Here is a 20190-nt window from a genome sequence, read left to right as displayed (position 1 = left end):
TCACCATCAATGGCACCTTCAAAATGCATATTGAATGCTTTGGGGTGTGGCCCGCACTTTGCCACCACCTCAATGCCCGCGTCGCTGAAGACTCAGACCCGCAAGTTCGCGGGACTCCCAAGCTTCAAGATGAGAAGACACATGATCTTGATCTCGTGGGCTAAATAGAAGTCGGCCCAACCCTTATCAAGGGCTAGCCTACCGCCAATCATCCTGGTGGTGACTTGTTCGTCGTCAACCTGAATAGCTCTGGGACAGGGACGAGGTACTTGCTGAAGCCAGGGGCAGCTGCAGAATCTCCAATTTAGGTCCAAAGACGGTCTTGCAGAACTACGTTGGGCTGGTGTTCTCCTCGTAATAGCCGTACTTCTTAACCCTCTTTGGGGGGCTGTCGACCGTGAGCCTCAGCAGTTTGCCCTTCTTGCCCGAGGCAACCTCCTTGCCCTTCCCGTCATAAGCGACCTCCTTGCCCTTCCCGTCATAGGCGACCTCCTTGCGAGCCTTGTCGTTCCCTCCCATGACGAGCTTCTCTATCTGCATTGCACACACATATGAACTGGTGCTCGAATAAAAAGCACACGACATGTATGATCAAGCATTTCAAACAACTCCGATGAGTAGGAGGAGCACCTAGCAAGGGTTTCTCAACCTGGCTACTCTACAATGCCCCTCGAGGTGGTCGACTACAAGCTCTAGGCTACCGTGTGTGTGTGTGTGTGTGAAACCCTCGAATCCATTCGAGGGTTTGTTCAGACACTCGAAATTACTACAACATGTGTGTGAAAAACCCTCAAATCTATTCAAGGGTTTGAATAAACCCTCGAAATTTTAACGACATGTGTGTGAAAACCCTTGAATTGAGGGTGTGTTTAAGCCATCGAAATCCCTACCCCATGTGTGTTCAAACCCTTGAATCGATTCAATTGGTCCCAAGTCACAATCGATTCAATGGTCCAAAATCAAAGCCTAACCATCAATCGAATAGGTGCAATCAACGGTATCGAGTGCGACACATTAAAATCGATGCTACAGATGGGACAGAGGACATACCGCCATTGACGTGGAAGGGAGTGCTCGCCGCCGGTGCCCACCATCAATGCTCAGCGACGGTGCTTGCCGTGCAGATCTTGTCGTTGCCGCCGGTGGGAGACAGAGGACAGTGAGCGGTGGGAGGAGGGGATAGTGAAGCGGTGGGAGGAGAGGGGAGTGAGCGATGGAAGGGGTGAGTGGAGTTAGAACGCTGCTTCGGGAGCCAATGCAGTTTCTACCGTGTGTCCCCGCGCGTGCAACCGGTCCTTCCCATGTGCGCCCCCTCTCATCCCTCGGGTCTGGCTCACTGAAAACGGCTGATTCGAGCGTTCCCAATGGGTCTAGACCGGAGGTGTTTTAAGATTCGTGTGGCCCGAAATTTTGATACAACCCAAACTACCAAACAGACCAAAACTACACTGCATAAGTAGGGGTTAAGCCTGGATGGACCTAGTGCATGTAACTAAACGCATCCCAAATATTCGCAAGGCCCGACTCTCAATGCTTTTTGTGAAGCAACACAACTTGAGATTATTAATGCCCATGGTCTCTCTCGGTGCTGAAGAACTAGAAAAGGAAATCCCTACTACAAGTAAAGTGAAGTCTGATTTAAACCTTGAGGTTGTAGAGCTTGTCGAAAACGAACCCTTACCTCCGAATCCCTGAAGTCCGTACCCTGTACTCTCTAATCCCGGTCGTTTTTAATCAATCAGGAATGGCCGGGATCGGTGGGTTAGGCAGCACATGTGTTGAAGTGCGGAACGTGCGCACCAACCTGCTAACGAGCTTTGTCTCAAGTGAACAGAGATAGCTCTTCTATAGGAAACACACACAAGAAAGGCATTGTCCACGGGTTTGCTTCAGTCTGATCTGCTGCGGCATGAAGGCATCGTAGGAAGAATACAAGGCGCCGAGTAGCTGCACCAGGGGTGGCGAGGAAGGAAGAAGGTGCCTGGTGCAACTTCGATGGCTGCAGCGCTGCGGCCGCCTCGCGCGCTCATAGATGTGCTATGGCGCACCATTTGGAGGTGGGGGTTCGTTTCCGACAAGCTCTATAACCTAAGGTTTAAATCAGACTTCACACACTACGAGTACTATTAAAAAGGAGTCGCAATCTGCAGTCTCGGTCTTTTTGCATGCAGTCAATAGTGCCTAAAAATCACAGTTATGTTGCCCAATTCTGCTTTGCACATACTAGCTGCATGCAATTAATTAATAAGGCGGTTAATTACATATGTTAAATAGCCAAAAGTATTATTAAGAGTTGCACGAGAGGATCACGTTAATTGTGATGAGTATATTTTTTGGACGGAAGAATCATGTTAATTCTTTTAGAACACAATATAGATGCAGACACTCATATATACGCATATACACTCATCCCCATGAACACACACACAGACCCTATCCTTATGAGCGCTTCCGGAAGACTGAGATGGCATAGCACACTGAACGTGCATCACCGGAGATTCTGAAATATATTTAGAAATAATGCGAGCAACACGATTTGAACCCTGGTTGCTAGGGATATCACTGTCCAAATAACCAACCAACCACAGGTTGATTTGCGAATCATGTTAATTATGAAAATTATAATCGAGCATTGGACGAAAGGATCACGTTAAAAATTATGAAAACTATCATCAAACGTTGAATGGATGGACAAGAATATGTATATCCCGTTGCAAGCACAGACAATTAGCTAGTGATGGTAAACGAGCATCGTGCCCTTTATGCCAACCATTCTTTCGTGGGATCCTCTTTATCGTGTGGGTCAGAGCATAGTGAGCAAACATGCACCCCCTCCTCCCGATCGCTTGCATATGGGCCGACCAATATTCGGATTTTTCACTTGCCTTTTTCCAACCAGTCGGGTTTTCTTTTTCTACGTGTTTCCTTTCTTTTGCTTTCCTTTTTATATTCTTTATTTATTTTTGTTTTTTATATTAAATTTCAGAACATTTTTGACATTAGGGAACAAATTTGACATTCACAAATGTTTTTAAATTTGAGAACATTTTTTAAACTCATGAATATTTTGAAAAAAAATGAAAAGATGAAGCTTTTCAAATTTGACAACAAAAATTTGAATTTGCAAACATTTTTTGAATTCACCAAAAGAATTAATTCCGTGCACATGTTTGGGATTCGTGAACATTTTAAGAATTACTATAATAACAGAACACATAAGTCATCAGAAGGAATTCTAATAAACAAATAGATATAGTATAACACCTAACGATTTTGTTTCCCTTATGAGGTAAAAAGAAAATTATGAACCTGCAAATATCAGCAAAACAACAAGTATTCTTAACCAAGGAAAACAACTCATGATAAAGTGATAAAGACAAGATACATTTTGACCAGAAAAGCCCGTGCTTGATTATTTCGAGCACGGGCTTCTTCGATAAAGAGGAATCAGACGATTCGAGTGAAGTTTTTTGTAACGTATCAATAAGATAGAGCCATGCCACGTGTTGTTTTAGGCCCTAAATAAACGCGGACACTTAAAAAAATCTGTCAGGCAGGCAGATTCAGTGTTTTTTAGGGAAAAAAACACCTCAAAAGCAGTCTAGTTTTTTCACGAAAGTGAAAATCCTATCTAGTAAACTGCTTCATGCCAGACCAAAAAAGAAAACTGCCAACCGGGTAATTGGGCCTCCCCAATAGCATGCGTGTTTGCTTGCTTTGCAACGCACTACATGCTAAATAGGGAGCAATTAATTAAGGGGTACTTTTTAGAGGGCACTCGCGTAGATCACTTAGCCATGGGACTGTGCCAAATGGTGCGCCTAGCCGTTGCCACGTGTCATCCGCTTGACGCACCCTGGGGGTTTCACTTTTTTTCTGCACGTTTTCGTGTTTTATTTTCTTTTCTTAGGGTTTTTGGCTTTTTGAGTTTTCATGTTTTTTCCTAGTTCTATTTTTCGAAAAAAGAAAAACACAACATGTGTTTTCATGAAGAGCATAATCTATGCTTTCAAGAGAAGCATAAACCTGTTCTTCTTGCGAGAAGCATAACTTTTCCTTGGACAACATGTGGCGCCAAAGGCGTAATATATTAACATCAATCACGGTTTACATGAAGGATTTGAAAATCCTTTACATCTAGATTGTCTAGCTACGAGAAGCATACATTTGTTTCTCGAAAAGGGAAAAATACTGACATGCTTCACTGAGAAGACCAGTCTATGTTTCCACTAAAAGCAGAACAGTGCTTCCCCGGAAAGGAAAGTATGAAATGTGCTTCCACGAGAAGCACAACTGTGTTTCCCTTTCAGTTGTGCTTCCACAAAAAGTGTAAAAGCGTGTATGTGCTTCCGAGTTCTGGTTTTTTGGCTTTGTTTTTTTTTTTCAATTGTTGGTCCATTTCTATTTCCTTAGTTTTTTATTATTTTTGTTTTTTAGTTTCCCTGCTTTTTTTTGTTTTTTATGATCCCCCCTTTCCCCTTTTTTCATTAAAAAGGGGGTTAATTTGATAAATGTCACTCGAATTCTGGAGATTCCGAGAAACGCCACTACAATTTTCAAAAGTGCCATTTCCAGCGGAATTTTTTAAAGTCTGTTGTGGCGTTTTTCATAGTTTGGAAATTGCAGTGACATTTCTTGGAATCGTCAGAATTTGAGTGGCATTTATCCAATTAACCCTAAAAACTTCATTGAAACCTACTAACATGGGATCTAGCTTTAAAAATATTGACGCAAGAAATCCAACGGTGAAAACGGTTTGTGGTTTGAATGCGTAGTAGATAAAACGTGCTGAAAAAACGAACCTATGAAAAAAGAGAAAAACTCCCCATGTTGCGAGGAGTGGCAAGCATGCAGTGCGTCACTTGTCAGCACCAAACAAGATGGGGGGACCTTTGTAGGTGCTGTGGATTCTCTGCCTTGCCAAAGCGAAGGCAAAGAGGAACAATACATCTACCTTTCCACATCTTTTGGTCGTTCGATCAAGAACGGGCCCACAATGGTCTGATGAAACAGGATCACCAAACAGTGATCTGAATGGTTGTTGGGGAACGTAGTAATTTTAAAAAAATTCCTACGCACACGCAGGATCATGGTGATGCATAGCAACGAGAGGGGAGAGTGTTGTCTACGTACCCTCGTAGACCGTTCGCGGAAGCGTTATATCAACGCGGTTGATGTAGTCGTACGTCTTCACGATCCGACCGATCCAAGTACCAAAAGCACGACACCTCCGAGTTCTGCACATGTTCGGCTCGGTGACGTCCTCGCCTTCTCGATCCAGCAAGAGGGGCGAAGTAGTAGATGAGTTCCGGCAGCACGACGGCGTGGTGACGGTGTTGATGAAGAACAATCTCCGCAGGTCTTCGCCTAAGCACTACGAAAACTATGACGGAGGATAAACTAGAGGGGACGGGGTTGCCGGCACACGACTTGGTGTTTCTTGATGTGTCTTGGGTGCTAGCCCTACCTCTCTATTTATATGTTGAGTCTTGTGGTCGAAACTTGGAGTAAAAGCCTCCACAAAGTCGGTTTCACCCGAAAGGCGAGAGTCCTTCTCGGACTCCAGGGCCAGACGCCAGGGTTCCCGGCGTCTGGACCCAGACGCCAGGGACCCTAGCGTCTGGCCCTTGGACTCCGCAAAACTTCCTTTTACGCTTTCCAAAAACCTTGTGGGCTTTCCCCTTTGGTCCAAATAAAGTGTTCTCGTACCCAAACATTTCGGGGAACATCCGGAACCCCTTCTGGTGAATTCCGGAATCCTTCCGGAGTCCAAACACTATTATCCCATATATCAATCTTTATCTCCGGACCATTTCCGGAGTTCCTCGTCATGTCCGTGATCTTATCCAGAACTCCGAACAACATTCGGTCACCAACATACATAACTCATAGTACTATATCGTCAACGAACGTTAAGCGTGCGGACCCTACGGGTTCGAGAACTATGTAGACATGACCGAGACACCTCTCTAGTCAATAACCAATAGCGGGACTTGGATTCCCATATTGGCTCCTACATATTCTACGAAGATCTTTATCGGTCAGACCGCATAACAACATACGTTGTTCCCTTTGTCATTGGTATGTTACTTGCCCGAGATTCGATCGTGGTATCTCAATACCTAGTTCAATCTTGTTACCGGCAAGTCTCTTTACTCGTTCCGTAATACATTATCCCGCAACTAACTCATTAGTGGCAATGCTTGCAAGGCTTATAGTGATGTGCATTACCGAGTGGGCCCAGAGATACCTCTCCAACAATCGGAGTGACAAGTCCTAATCTCGAAATACGCCAACCCAAAAAGTACCTTCGGAGACACCTGTAGAGCACCTTTATAATCACCCAATTACATTGTGACGTTTGGTGGCACACAAAGTGTTCCTCCGGTAAACGGGAATTGCATAATCTCATAGTCATAGGAACATGTATAAGTCATGAAGAAAACAATAGCAACAAAGTAAACGATCAAGTGCTAAGCTAACGGAATGGGTCAAGTCAATCACATCATTCTCCTAATGATGTGATCCCGTTAATCAAATGACAACTCATGTCTATGGTTAGGAAACTTAACCATCTTTGATCAACGAGCTAGTCTAGTAGAGGCATGCTAGTGACACTCTGTTTGTCTATGTATTCACACATGTATTATGTTTCCGATTAATACAATTCTAGCATGAATAATAAACATTTATCATGAAATAAGGAAATAAATAATAACTTTATTATTGCCTCTAGGGCATATTTCCTTTAGTCTCCCACTTGCACTAGAGTCTATAATCTAGATCACATCGCCATGTGATTTAACATCAATAGTTCACATCACCATGTGATTAACACCCATAGTTCACATCGTCATGTGACCAACACCCAAAGGGTTTACTAGAGTCAGTAATCTAGTTCACATCGCTATGTGATTAACACCCAAAGAGTACTAAGGTGTGTTCATGTTTTGCTTGTGAGAGAAGTTTAGTCAATAGGTCTGCAACATTCAGATCTGTATGTATTTTGCAAATTTCTATGTCAACAATGTTCTGCACGGAGCTACTCTAGCTAATTGCTCCCACTTTCAATATGTATCCAGATTGAGACTTAGAGTCATCTGGATCAGTGTCAAAATTTGCATCGATGTAACCTTTTACGACGAACCTTTTTGTCACTTCCATAATCGAGAAACATATCCTTATTTCACTAAGGATAATTTTGACCGTTGTCCAGTGATCTACTCCTAGATCACTATTGTACTCCCTTGCCAAAGCAGTGTAGGGTATACAATAGATCTGGTACATAGCATGGCATATTTTATAGAACCTATGGCCAATGCATAGGGAATGACTTTCATTCTCTTTCTATCTTCTGTCGTGGTCAGGCTTTGAGTCTTACTCAGTTTCACACCTTGTAACACAGGCAAGAACTCTTTCTTTGACTGTTCCATTTTGAACTACTTCAAAATCTTGTCAAGGTATGTACTCATTGAAAAACTTATCAAGCGTCTTGATCTATCTCTATAGATCTTGATGCTCAATATGTAAGCAGTTTCACCGAGGTCTTTCTTTGAAAAACTCCTTTCAAACATTCATTTATGCTTTGCAAAATAATTCTACATTATCTCCGATCAACAATATGTCATTCACATATACTTATCAGAAATGTTGTAGTGCTCCCATTCACTTTCTTGTAAATACAGGCTTCACCGCAAGTCCGTATAAAACTATATGCTTTGATCAACTTATCAAAGCGTATTTTCCAACTCCGAGATGCTTGCACTAGTCCATAGATGGATCGCTGGAGCTTGCATATTTTGTTAGCACCTTTAGGATTGACAAAACCTTCTGGTTGCATCATATACAACTCTTCTTAAATAAATCCATTAAGGAATGCAATTTTGTTTATCCATTTGCCAGATTTCATAAAATGCGGCAATTTCTAACATGATTTGGACGGACTTAAGCATAGATACGAGTGAGAAACTCTCATCGTAGTCAACACCTTGAACTTGTCGAAAACCTTTTTACGACAATTCTAACTTTGTAGATAGTAACGCTACTGTCAGTGTCCGTCTTCCTCTTGAAGATCGATTTAATCTCAATAGCTCGCCGATCAATGGGCAAGTCAATCAAAGTCCATACTTTGTTCTCATACATGGATCTCATCTCAGATTTCATGGCCTCAAGCCATTCGTGGAATCTAGGCTCATCATCGCTTCCTCATAGTTCATAGGTTCATCATGGTCAAGTAACATGACCTCCAGAACAGGATTATCGTACCACTCTAGTGCGGACCTCACTCTGATTTACCTACGAGGTTCTGTAGTAACTTGATCTGAAGTTACATGATCATCATCATTAGCTTCCTCACTAATTGGTGTAGTAGTCACAGGAACATATTTCTGTGATGAACTACTTTCCAATAAGGGAGCAGGTACAGTTACCTTATCAAGTTCTACTTTCCTCCCACTCACTTCTTTCGAGAGAAACTCCTTCTCTGGAAAGGATCTATTCTCAGCGATGAATATCTTGCCTTCGGATCTGTGATAGAAGGTGTATCCAACATTTTTTTTTGGGTATCCTATGAAGACGCATTTCTCCGATTTGGGTTTGAGCTTATCAGGTTGAAACTTTTTCACATAAGCATTGTAACCTCAAACTTTAAGAAACGACAGCTTAGGTTTCTTGCCAAACCATAGTTCATACGGTGTCGTCTCAGCGGATTTAGATGGTGCCTTATTTAAAGTGAATGTAGCTGTCTCTAATGCATAACCCCAAAACGATAGTGGTAAATCGGTAAGAGACATCATAGATCGCACCATATCTAATAAAGTACGGTTACGATGTTCGGACACACCATTACACTGTGGTGTTTCAGGTGGCGTGATGAAGGAAATATGCCCTGGAGGCAATAATAAAGTTATTATTTATTTCCTTATATCATGATAAATGTTTATTATTCATGCTAGAATTGTATTAACCGGAAACGTAATACTTGTGTGAATACATAGACAAACAAAGTGTCACTAGTATGCCTCTACTTGACTAGCTCGTTAATCGAAGATGGTTATGTTTCCTAACCATAGACATGAGTTGTCATTTGATTAACGGGATCACATCATTAGGAGAATGATGTGATTGACATGACCCATTCCATTAGCTTAGCACCCGATCGTTTAGTATGTTGCTATTGCTTTCTTCATGACTTATACATGTTCCTATGACTATGAGATTATGCAACTCCCGATTACCAGAGGAACACTTTGTGTGCTACCAAACGTCACAATGTAACTGGGTGATTATAAAGGTGCTCTACAGGTGTCTCCAAAGGTACATGTTGGGTTGGCGTATTTCGCGATTAGGATTTGTCGCTCCGATTGTCGGAGAGGTATCTCTGGGCCCTCTCGGTAATACACATCACTTAAGCCTTGCAAGCAATGCAACTAATAAGTTAGTTGCAAGATGATGTATTACGGAATGAGTAAAGAGACTTGCCGGTAACGAGATTGAACTAGGTATTGAGATACCGACGATCGAATCTCAGGCAAGTAACATACCGATGACAAAGGGAACAACGTATGTTGTTATGCGGTCTGACCGATAAAGATCTTCGTAGAATATGTAGGAGCCAATATGAGCATCCAGGTTCCGCTATTGGTTATTGACCGGAGACGTGTCTCGGTCATGTCTACATTGTTCTCGAACCCGTACGGTCCGCACGCTTAACGTTACGATGACAGTTTCATTATGAGTTTATATATTTTGATGTACCGAAGGTTGTTCAGAGTCCCGGATGTGATCACGGACTTGACGAGGAGTCTCGAAATGGTCGAGACATAAAGATCGATATATTGGACGACTATATTTGGACACCGGAAAGGTTCTGGGTAAGATTGGGACAATACCGGATCACCAGGAGGTTATCGGAACCCCCCGGGAGGTATATGGGCCTTATTGGGCCTTAGTGGAAAGGAGGGGAAAGGAGCAAGGGAGGGGGCGCCCCCCCAAGCCCAATCTGAATTGGGAGGGGGGCCGGCCCCCCTTTCCTTCCTCCCTCCTTCCTCTTCCTTCCCTCTCCTACTCCTAATAGGAAAAATGGGAGTCCTACTCCCGGTGGGAGTTGGACTCCCCCCCTTGGGCGCACCACCCTCCTTGACCGGCCCCCTCCTCCACTCCTTTATATACGGGGGCAGGAGGGAACCCCAGAGACACAACAATTAATCATTGATCTCTTAGCCGTGTGCGGTGCCCCCTCCACCATAATCCTTGATAATATTGTAGCGGTGCTTAGGCGAAGCCCTGCGACGGTAGAACATCAAGATCGTCACCACGCCGTCGTGCTGACGGAACTCATCCCCGACACTTTGCTGGATCGGAGTCCAGGGATCGTCATCGAGCTGAACGTGTGCAAAAACTCGGAGGTGCCGTAGTTTCGGTGCTTGATTGGTCGGGCCGTGAAGACGTACGACTACATCAACCACGTTGTTATAACGCTTCCGCTTCCGGTCTACGAGGGTACGTAGAAAACACTCTCCCCTCTCGTTGCTGTGCATCACCATGATCTTGCGTGTGCATAGGAAATTTTTGGAAATTACTACGTTCCCCAACACGTGAGTAGTGAAACTATTTCACATTGTTTCAACTGAAGGCCAAACTCGTAACTCAAATATTTTACTTCTGCGATCATATCGTAGAAACTTTTATTTTTGTTACGATGATTCTCCACTTCACTCTGAAATTCTTTGAACTTTTCAAATGTTTTAGACTTGTGTTTTATCAAGTAGATATACTCATATCTGCTCAAATCATCTATGAAGATTAGAAAATAATGATACCTGCCACGAGCCTCAATATTCATCGGACCACATACATTAGTATGTATGATTTTCAACAAATCTGTTGCTCGCTCCATTGTTCTGGAGAGCGGAGTCTTAGTCATCTTGCCCATGAGGCATGGTTCGCAAGCATCAACTGATTCATAATTGAGTGATTCCAAAAGCCCATCATCATGGATTTTCTTCATGCGCTTTACACCAATATGACCTAAACGGCAGTGCCACAAATAAGTTGCACTATCATTATTAACTTTGCATCTTTTGGCTTCAATATTATGAAAATGTGTATCACCACGATCGAGATCCAACAAACCATTTTCATTGGGTGTATGACCATAGAAGGTTTTATTCATGTAAACAGAACAACAATTATTTACATGAATAAATGTATTGTAATAAACATGATCCAATCATATTCATGCTCAACGTAAACACTAAATAACATTTATTTTAGGTTTAACACTAATCCCGAAAGTATAGGGAGTGTGCGATGATGATCATATCAATTTTGGAACCATTTCTAATACACATCGTCACTTCACCCTTAACTAGTCTCTGTTCATTCTGCAACTCCCGTTTTGAGTTACTATTCTTAGCAACTGAACTAGTATCAAATACTGAGGGGTTGCTATAAACACTAGTAAAGTACACATCAATAACATGTATATCAAATATACCTATGTTCACTTTGCTATCCTTCTTATCTGCCAATTACTTGGGTAGTTCCGCTTCCAGTGATGAGTTCCTTTGCAGTACAAGCACTCAGTTTCAGGCTTAGGTCCAGACTTGGGTTTTTTCACTTGAGCAGCAACTTGCTTGCCGTTCTTATTGAAGTTCCCCTTTCTTCCCTTTGTGCCTTTACTTGAAACTAGTGGGTTTGTTTACCATCAATACTTGATGTTTTTTCTTGATTTCTACCTTCGTCGATTTCAGCATCACGAAGAGCTTGGGAATCGTTTCTGTTATCCCTTGCATATTATAGTTCATCACGAAGTTCTACTAACTTGGTGATGGTGACTAGAGAATTCTTTCAATCACTATTTTATCTGGAAAATTAACTCCCACTTGATTCAAGTGATTGTAGTACCCAGACAATCTTAGCACATGCTCACTACTTGAGCTATTCTCCTCCATCTTTTAGCTATAGAACTTGTCGGAGACTTCATATCTCTCAACTCGGGTATTTGCTTGAAATATTAACTTCAACTCCTGGAACATATCATATGGTCCATGACGTTTAAAACGTCTTTGAAGTCTCGATTCTAAGCCGTTTAAGTATGGTGCACTAAACTATCAAGTAGTCATCATATTGAGCTAGCCAAACGTTCATAACATCTGCATCTGCTCCTGCAATAGGTTTGTCACCTAGCGGTGCATCAAGGACATAATTCTTCTGTGCAGCAATGAGGATAAACCTTAGATCACGGATCCAATCTGCATCATTGCTACTAACATCTTTCAACTTAGTTTTCTCTAGGAACATATCAAAAATAAAACAGGGGAGCTAAACGCGAGCTATTGATCTACAACATAAATATGCTAATACTACTAGGACTAAGTTCATGATAAATTTAAGTTCAATTAATCATATTACTTAAGAACTCCCACTTAGATAGACATCCCTCTAATCCTCTAAGTGATCACGTGATCCATATCAACTAAACCATGTCCGATCATCACGTGAGATGGAGTAGTTTCAATGGTGAACATCACTATGTTGATCATATCTACTATATGATTCACACTCGACCTTTCGGTCTCAGTGTTCCGAGGCCATATCTGTTATATGCTAGACTCGTCAAGTTTAACCTGAGTATTCCGCGTGTGCAACTATTTTGCACCCGGTGTATTTGAACGTAGAGCCTATCACACCCGATCATCATGTGGTGTCTCAGCACGAAGAACTTTCGCAATGGTGCATACTCAGGGAGAACACTTGTACCTTGATAATTAGTGAGAGATCATCTTATAAAGCTACCGTCGAACTAAGCAAAATAAGATGTATAAAAGATAAACAACACATGCAATCAAAATATGTGACATGATATGGCCATCATCATCTTTTGCCTTTGATCTCCATCTCCAAAGCATCATCATGATTTCCATCGTTACCGGCATGACACCATGATCTCCATCATCTTGATCTATATCAATGTGTCGTCACATGGTCGTCTCGCCAACTATTGGTCTTGCAACTATTGCTATCGCATAGCGATAAAGTAAAGCAATTATTTGGCGCTTGCATCTTATGCAATAAAGAAACAACCATAAGGCTTCTGCCAGTTGCCGATAACTTCAACAAGACATGATCATCTTATACAACAACTTATATCTCATCACGTCTTGACCATATCACATCATAACATGCCCTGCAAAAACAAGTTAGACGTCCTCTACTTTGTTGTTGCAAGTTTTATGTGGCTGCTACGGGCTGAGCAAGAACCGTTCTTACCTACGCATCAAAATCACAACGATAGTTTGTCAAGTTAGTGTTGTTTTAACCTTCTCAAGGACCGGGCGTAGCCATACTCGGTTCAACTAAAGTTGGAGAAACTAACACCCGCTAGTCACCTGTGTGGATAGCACGGCGATAAAACCAGTCTCGCATAAGCGTACGCGTAATGTCAGTCCGGGCCGCTTCATCCAACAATACCGCCGAACCAAAGTGTGACATGCTAGTAAGCAGTATGACTTATATCGCCCACAACTCACTTGTGTTCTACTCGTGCATATTACATCAACGCATAAAATCAGGCTCGGATGCCACTGTTGGGGAACGTAGTAATTTCAAAAAAATTCCAACACACACGCAGGATCATGGTGATGCATAGCAACGAGAGGGGAGAGTGTTGTCTACGTACCCTTGTAGTGAAGGAAATATGCCCTAGAGGCAATAATAAAGTTATTATTTATTTCCTTATATCATGATAAATGTTTATTATTCATGCTAGAATTGTATTAACCAGAAACATAATACATGTGTGAATACATAGACAAACAAAGTGTCACTAGTATGCCTCTACTTGACTAGCTCGTTGATCAAAGATGGTTATGTTTCCTAACCATAGACATGAGATTTCATTTGATTAACGGGATCACATCATTAGGATAATGATGTGATTGACTTGACCCATTCCGTTAGCATAGCACTTGATCGTTTAGTTTGTTGCTATTGCTTTCTTCATGACTTATACATGTTCCTATGACTATGAGATTATGCAACTCCCGTTTACCGGAGGAACACTTTGTGTGCTACCAAACGTCACAACGTAACTGAGTGATTATAAAGGTGCTCTACAGGTGTCTCCGAAGGTACTTGTTGGGTTGGCATATTTCGAGATTAGGATTTGTCACTTTGATTGTCGGAGAGGTATCTCTGGGCCCTCTCGCTAATGCACATCACTTAGGCCTTGCAAGCATTGCAACTAATGAGTTAGTTGCGGGATGATGTATTACAGAACGAGTAAAGAGACTTGCCGGTAATGAGATTGAACTAGGTATTGAGATACCGACGATTGAATCTCGGGCAAGTAACATACCGATGACAAAGGGAACAACGTATGTTGTTATGCGGTCTGACCGATAAAGATCTTCGTAGAATATGTGGGAGCCAATATGAGCATCCAGGTTCCGCTATTGGTTATTGACCGTAGATGTGTCTCGATCATGTCTACATTGTTCTCGAACCCGTAGGGTCCGCACGCTTAAGGTTTCGATGACAATTATATTATGAGTTTTGATGTACCGAAGGAGTTCGGAGTCCCGGATGAGATCGGGGACATGATGAGGAGTCTCGAAATGGTCGAGACGTAAAGATCGATATATTGGACGACTATATTCGAACATCGGAAAGGTTCCGAGTGATTCGGGTATTTTCGGGAGTACCGGGGAGTTACGAGAATTCGTATTGGGCCTTAATGGGCCATACGGGAAAGGAGAGAAAAGGCCTCAAAAGGTGGCCGCACCCCTCCCCATTGGCTAGTCCGAATTGGACTAGGGAAGGGGGACGCCCCCTTCCTTCCTTCTCATTTTCCCTTCCCTTTCCTCCCCTCCTACTCCTACTACTTGGAAGGGCTGCTAGTTCTACTAGGAAAGGGGGAATCCTACTCCCGGTGGGAGTAGGACTTCCCTAGGGCATGCCATAGAGAGGGCCGCCCCCCTCCTCACTCCTTTATATACGGGGGCAGTGTAGCGACCAGACCTCAAACAGTCTGATCTCTGTGCTCCGGTGTCATCCCTGGATCAGTAATGCTGACACCACACAGTACTCGGAGGATTTATAGCAGAGTAGCAATCACACACTTATTACATCGAGTGTCTCAAAAGAGAACTTATTACAATAAATATGGCTTAAGGCCGTCTAATAACGATAACAGCGGAAGGCTTGGAAGATAAGTGAGTCCATCAACTCCAACGGCATCACTGAGTATAGAACCACGACCTAAAAACTCCTTAATCGTCGTCTGAAAAGTCTGCAACATTAACGTTGCAACCCAAAAACGGGTCAGCACATGGAATATGCTGGCAAGGTAACACATAGAGAATAATGGAATGAAACAGCTATACTATATGCATATTTGGCTGGTGGAAAGCTCTATGGTTACAGTTTTGCGTAAAGCCAATTTTTCCCTACTTCAAAGGAATAAAATTTAATTACTATCATGGTGGTTGTTAAACATTGAGAATGGTTGACAGCATTCTCAATCCCAATTAAGCATCATCATTAAACATAACCCAACAAAATTAATTTTAGAGTAACATGTTGAGATTCACATGAAAATCCAGGTACTAGATACTCAAGATTTCCATAACTGGGGACACGGCTAAACATGATTAGTTTATTACACTCTGCAAAGGTTTGCGCACTTTTCCCCACAAGACTCGATCGCCTCCGTTTGGTTTCTCGCACTACATGGTGTTTGAGAAGACGGATGACCGAGACATAGTCTTTCAGAAGCGCTAGCACCTTACGATGGGTAGACCGTACCACCTACATCCCCTACATCTGCTAGTCTACCACTGTAAGAGTTCGCACGACTTAGTCAACTATGCTAGAGCCCATAATAGCTTGTGGCTGCACACGAAAGTTTCTAGTATGAATAGTCTCATGATCCCTTTGAGCCTGGGTGGCGGTCCAAAAGAAAATAGGCAAGTCCTCGAATACTCAGGTGTCTCAATCCACCCAGATGTGTGTTTAAGTTGCCACCTTAGATAAATCATTAATTAGCAATCTCACATCTGTCATGGATTTCACTCACCCAATCCACGTCTACTAGCATAGCATGGCATAATAAGCAAACGTAGAAGAACTCCCAAAGGTTTGATAATAAACAGGTAATAGGTACTACCTCAACTACTTTCCATCCCACAATTTAATTAGATCCTAATCATGCAATGTGTGAGGATTGATCTAATGCAATAAAACTGGGTAGTAGAAAAGGTATGATCAAAGTGTTACTTGCCTTGCTGATGATCCGCGAAACCTAACAATTCGAAGTAACACGCGGCGCACTCCGGGTATTCTATCGCAGACAAACAAACAAGCATACAATAAGTACTCATCTAATGCACAGATAAAACTCAAATAAGAGATCTAACCAGAAGGTTCAACTTAAGAACTCCGGTTGGCAAAAAGAGTCAAATCGAACGAAACAACGAAAGAAAACAACTTCGTTCTAGTAATCTGGATCTAGGGCAAATTTTACAGTAGCAAAAACTTGTTTAAGTTGGTTAAATGGATAGAGGGTTTCGAGACGAAACTCTAGGCGCTTGAATCGCCTGATTCCGATAAACGAGCGAAAAGTTAAACTAAAACAAAAATCGGATCAGGAATCGCGATCAGAATAATCGCGGATTTAATCCGAGAAAAAGAAAAACGATGAACGCCGAATTTTTTTTCGGCACGAAAAACGAGACGCGACGAACCTCGGGCGGCGGGATCGTCGGCGGCGCGCGCGGATCAAGGCGGGGCTGATGGGCTGGGGCGGCTCAGGGCGGTGTCCCGCTCGGGTACGGCCAGAAGTCGGTTCGTTTTTTTTTGTTTTTTTTAATTATTCCGCTCGGAAGAAAAATAAAAAGAAATACTAAACGAACTCCAAAAATTCCGAAATAAATTTTCACGGGCTTCTAAAATCAAGCCGCACAAGGTGAACATTTATTTGGGCCCTAAATGCAATTTTGAAAAACACACATTTTTTCTAAATTCAAATAAAACACCGAAAAACTCCGAAATAAAATCTTATTTGATTTTATTATTAAATCCTCAATATTTCTTTATTTTGAGAAAGTCATTTTATTCCCTCTCTCATATTTTTGTAATAGAAATAATTGACGATAAAATAAATAAAATCAAATGATCCTATTCTCAAAATTTGAGAAAACTCAAATATGAAAATAATGAAATCCCCAACTCTCTCCGTGGGTCATTGAGTTGCGTAGAATTTCTAGGATCAACCAAAATGCAAAATAAAATATGATATGCATGATGATCTAGTGTATAACATTCCAAATTGAAAATTTGGGATGTTACAGGCAGGGGGCACCCCATAGACACACAAGTTGATCTTCGTGATCGTTTTCTTAGCCGTGTGCGGTGCCCCCCTCCACCATAATCCTCGATAATATTGTAACGGTGCTTAGGCGAAGCCCTGCGACGGTAGAACATCAAGATCGTCACCATGCCGTCGTGCTGACGGAACTCTTCCCCGACACTTTGCTGGATCGGAGTCCGGGGATCGTCATCGAGCTGAACGTGTGCTAGAATTCGGAGGTGCCGTAGTTTCGGTGCTTGATCGGTCGGGCCGTGAAGACGTACGACTACATCAACCGTGTTGTGCTAACGCTTCCTCTTTCGGTCTACAAGGGTACGTGGACAACACTCTCCCCTCTCATTGCTATGCATCACCATGATCTTGCGTGTGCGTAGGATTTTTTTTGAAATTACTACGTTCCCCAACAGTGACATCCGAGCCAGGTTTTATGCGTTGATGTTATGTGCACGAGTAGAACAGAAGTGAGTTGTGGGCGATATAAGTCATACTGCTTACCAGCATGTCATACTTTGGTTCGGCGGTATTGTTGGATGAAGCGGCCCGGACCGACATTACGCGTACGCTTACGCGAGACTGGTTCTACCGTCGTGCTTTGCACACAGGTGGCTGGCGGGTGTCAGTTTCTCCAACTTTAGTTGAACCGAGTGTGGCTACGCCCGGTCCTTGCGAAGGTTAAAACAGCACCAACTTGACAAACTATCGTTGTGGTTTTTTATGCGAAGGTAAGAACGGTTCTTGTTAAGCCCATAGCAGCCACGTAAAACTTGCAATAACAAAGTAGAGGATGTCTAACTTGTTTTTGCAGGGCATGTTTTGATGTGATATGGTCAAGACATGATGCTATATTTTATTGTATGAGATGATCATGTTTTGCAACCGAGTTATCGGCAACTGGCAGGAGCCATATGGTTGTCGCTTTATTGTATGCAATGCAATCGCCCTGTAATGCTTTACTTTATCACTAAGCGGTAGCGATAGTCATAGAAGTATAAGATTGGCGAGACGACAACGATGCTATGATGGAGATCAAGGTGTCGCACCGGTGACGATGGTGATCATGACGGTGCTTCGAAGATGGAGATCACAAGGACAAGATGATGATGGCCATATCATATCACTTATATTGATTGCATGTGATGTTTATCTTTTATGCATCTTATCTTGCTTTGATTGACGGTAGCATTATAAGATGATTCCTCACTAAATTATCAAAGTATAAGTGTTCTCCCTGAGTATGCACCGTTGCGAAAGTTGTTCATGCTGAGACACCACGTGATGATCGGGTGTGATAGGCTCTACGTTCAAATACAACGGGTGCAAAACAGTTGCACACGCGGAATACTCAGGTTAAACTTGACGAGCCTAGCATATAACAGATATGGCCTCGGAACACGGAGACTAAAAGGTCGAGCATGAATCATATAGTAGATATGATCAACATAGTGATGTTCACCATTGAAACTACTCCATCTCACGTGATGATCGGACATGGTTTAGTTGATATGGATCACGTGATCACTTAGAAGATTAGAGGGATGTCTATCTAAGTGGGAGTTCTTAAGTAATATGATTAATTGAATTTTAATTTATCATGAACTTAGTCCTGGTAGTATTTTGCAAATTATGTTGTAGATCAATAGCTTGCATTGTTGCTTCCCTATGTTTTATATATGTTCCTAGAGAAAACTAAGTTGAAAGATGTTAGTACCAATGATGCGGATTGGATCCGTGATCTGAGGTTTATCCTCATTGCTGCACAGAAGAATTATGTCCGTGATGCACCGCTAGGCGACGAACCTATTGCAGGAGCATATGCAGACGTTATGAACGTTTGGCAAAGCTCGGTATGATGACTACTTGATAGTTTAGTGCACCATGCTTTACGGCTTAGAATCGGGACTTCAAAGACGTTCTGAACGTCATGGACCATATGAGATGTTCCAGGAGTTGAAGTTAATATTTCAAGAAAATACCCGAGTTGAGAGATATGAAGTCCCCAACAAGTTCTATAGCTAAAAGATGGAGGAGAATAGCTCAAGCAGTGAGCATGTGCTCAGATTGTCTGGGTACTACAATCGCTTGAATCAAGTGGGAGTTAATCTTCCAGATAAAATAGTGATTAGCAAAATTCTCTAGTCACCATCACCAAGTTAGTAGAACTTCGTGATGAACTATAATATGCAAGGGAGACGAAAGTAATTCCCGAGTTCTTTGTGATGCTAAAATCGATGAAGGTAGAAATCAAGAAAAGCATCAAGTGTTGATGGTTGACAAGACCACTAGTTTCAAGAAAAAGGCAAAGGGAAGAAAGGGAACTTCAAGAAGAACGGCAATCAAGTTGCTGCTCGAGTGAAGAATCCCAAGTCTGGACCTAAGCCTGAGACTAAGTGCTTCTACTGCAAAGGGACTTGTCACTGGAAGCGGAACTACCCCAAGTAATTGGCGGATAAGAAGGATGGCAAAGTGAACAAAGGTATATTGGATATACATGTTATTGATGTGTACTTTACTAGTGTTTATAGAAACCCCTCGGCATTTGATACTGGTTCAGTTACTATGATTAGTAACTCGAAACGGGAGTTGCAGAATAAACAAAGACTAGTTAAGGGTGAAGTGACGATGTGTGTTGGAAGTAGTTCCAAAATTGATATGATCATCATCGCACACTCCCTATACTTTCGGGATTAGTGTTGAACCTAAATAAGTGATATTTGGTGTTTGCGTTGAGCATGAATATGATTTGATCATGTTTATTGCAATACAGTTATTCATTTAAATTAGAGAATAATTGTTGTTCTGTTTACATGAATAAAACCTTC

This window comes from Triticum urartu, chromosome 5A, assembly GCF_056163025.1.
Source record: "Triticum urartu cultivar PI428250 chromosome 5A, HENAU_Tu73, whole genome shotgun sequence".
NCBI classification, from domain to species: domain Eukaryota; kingdom Viridiplantae; phylum Streptophyta; class Magnoliopsida; order Poales; family Poaceae; genus Triticum; species Triticum urartu.
This window is presented reverse-complemented; position numbering follows the sequence as displayed.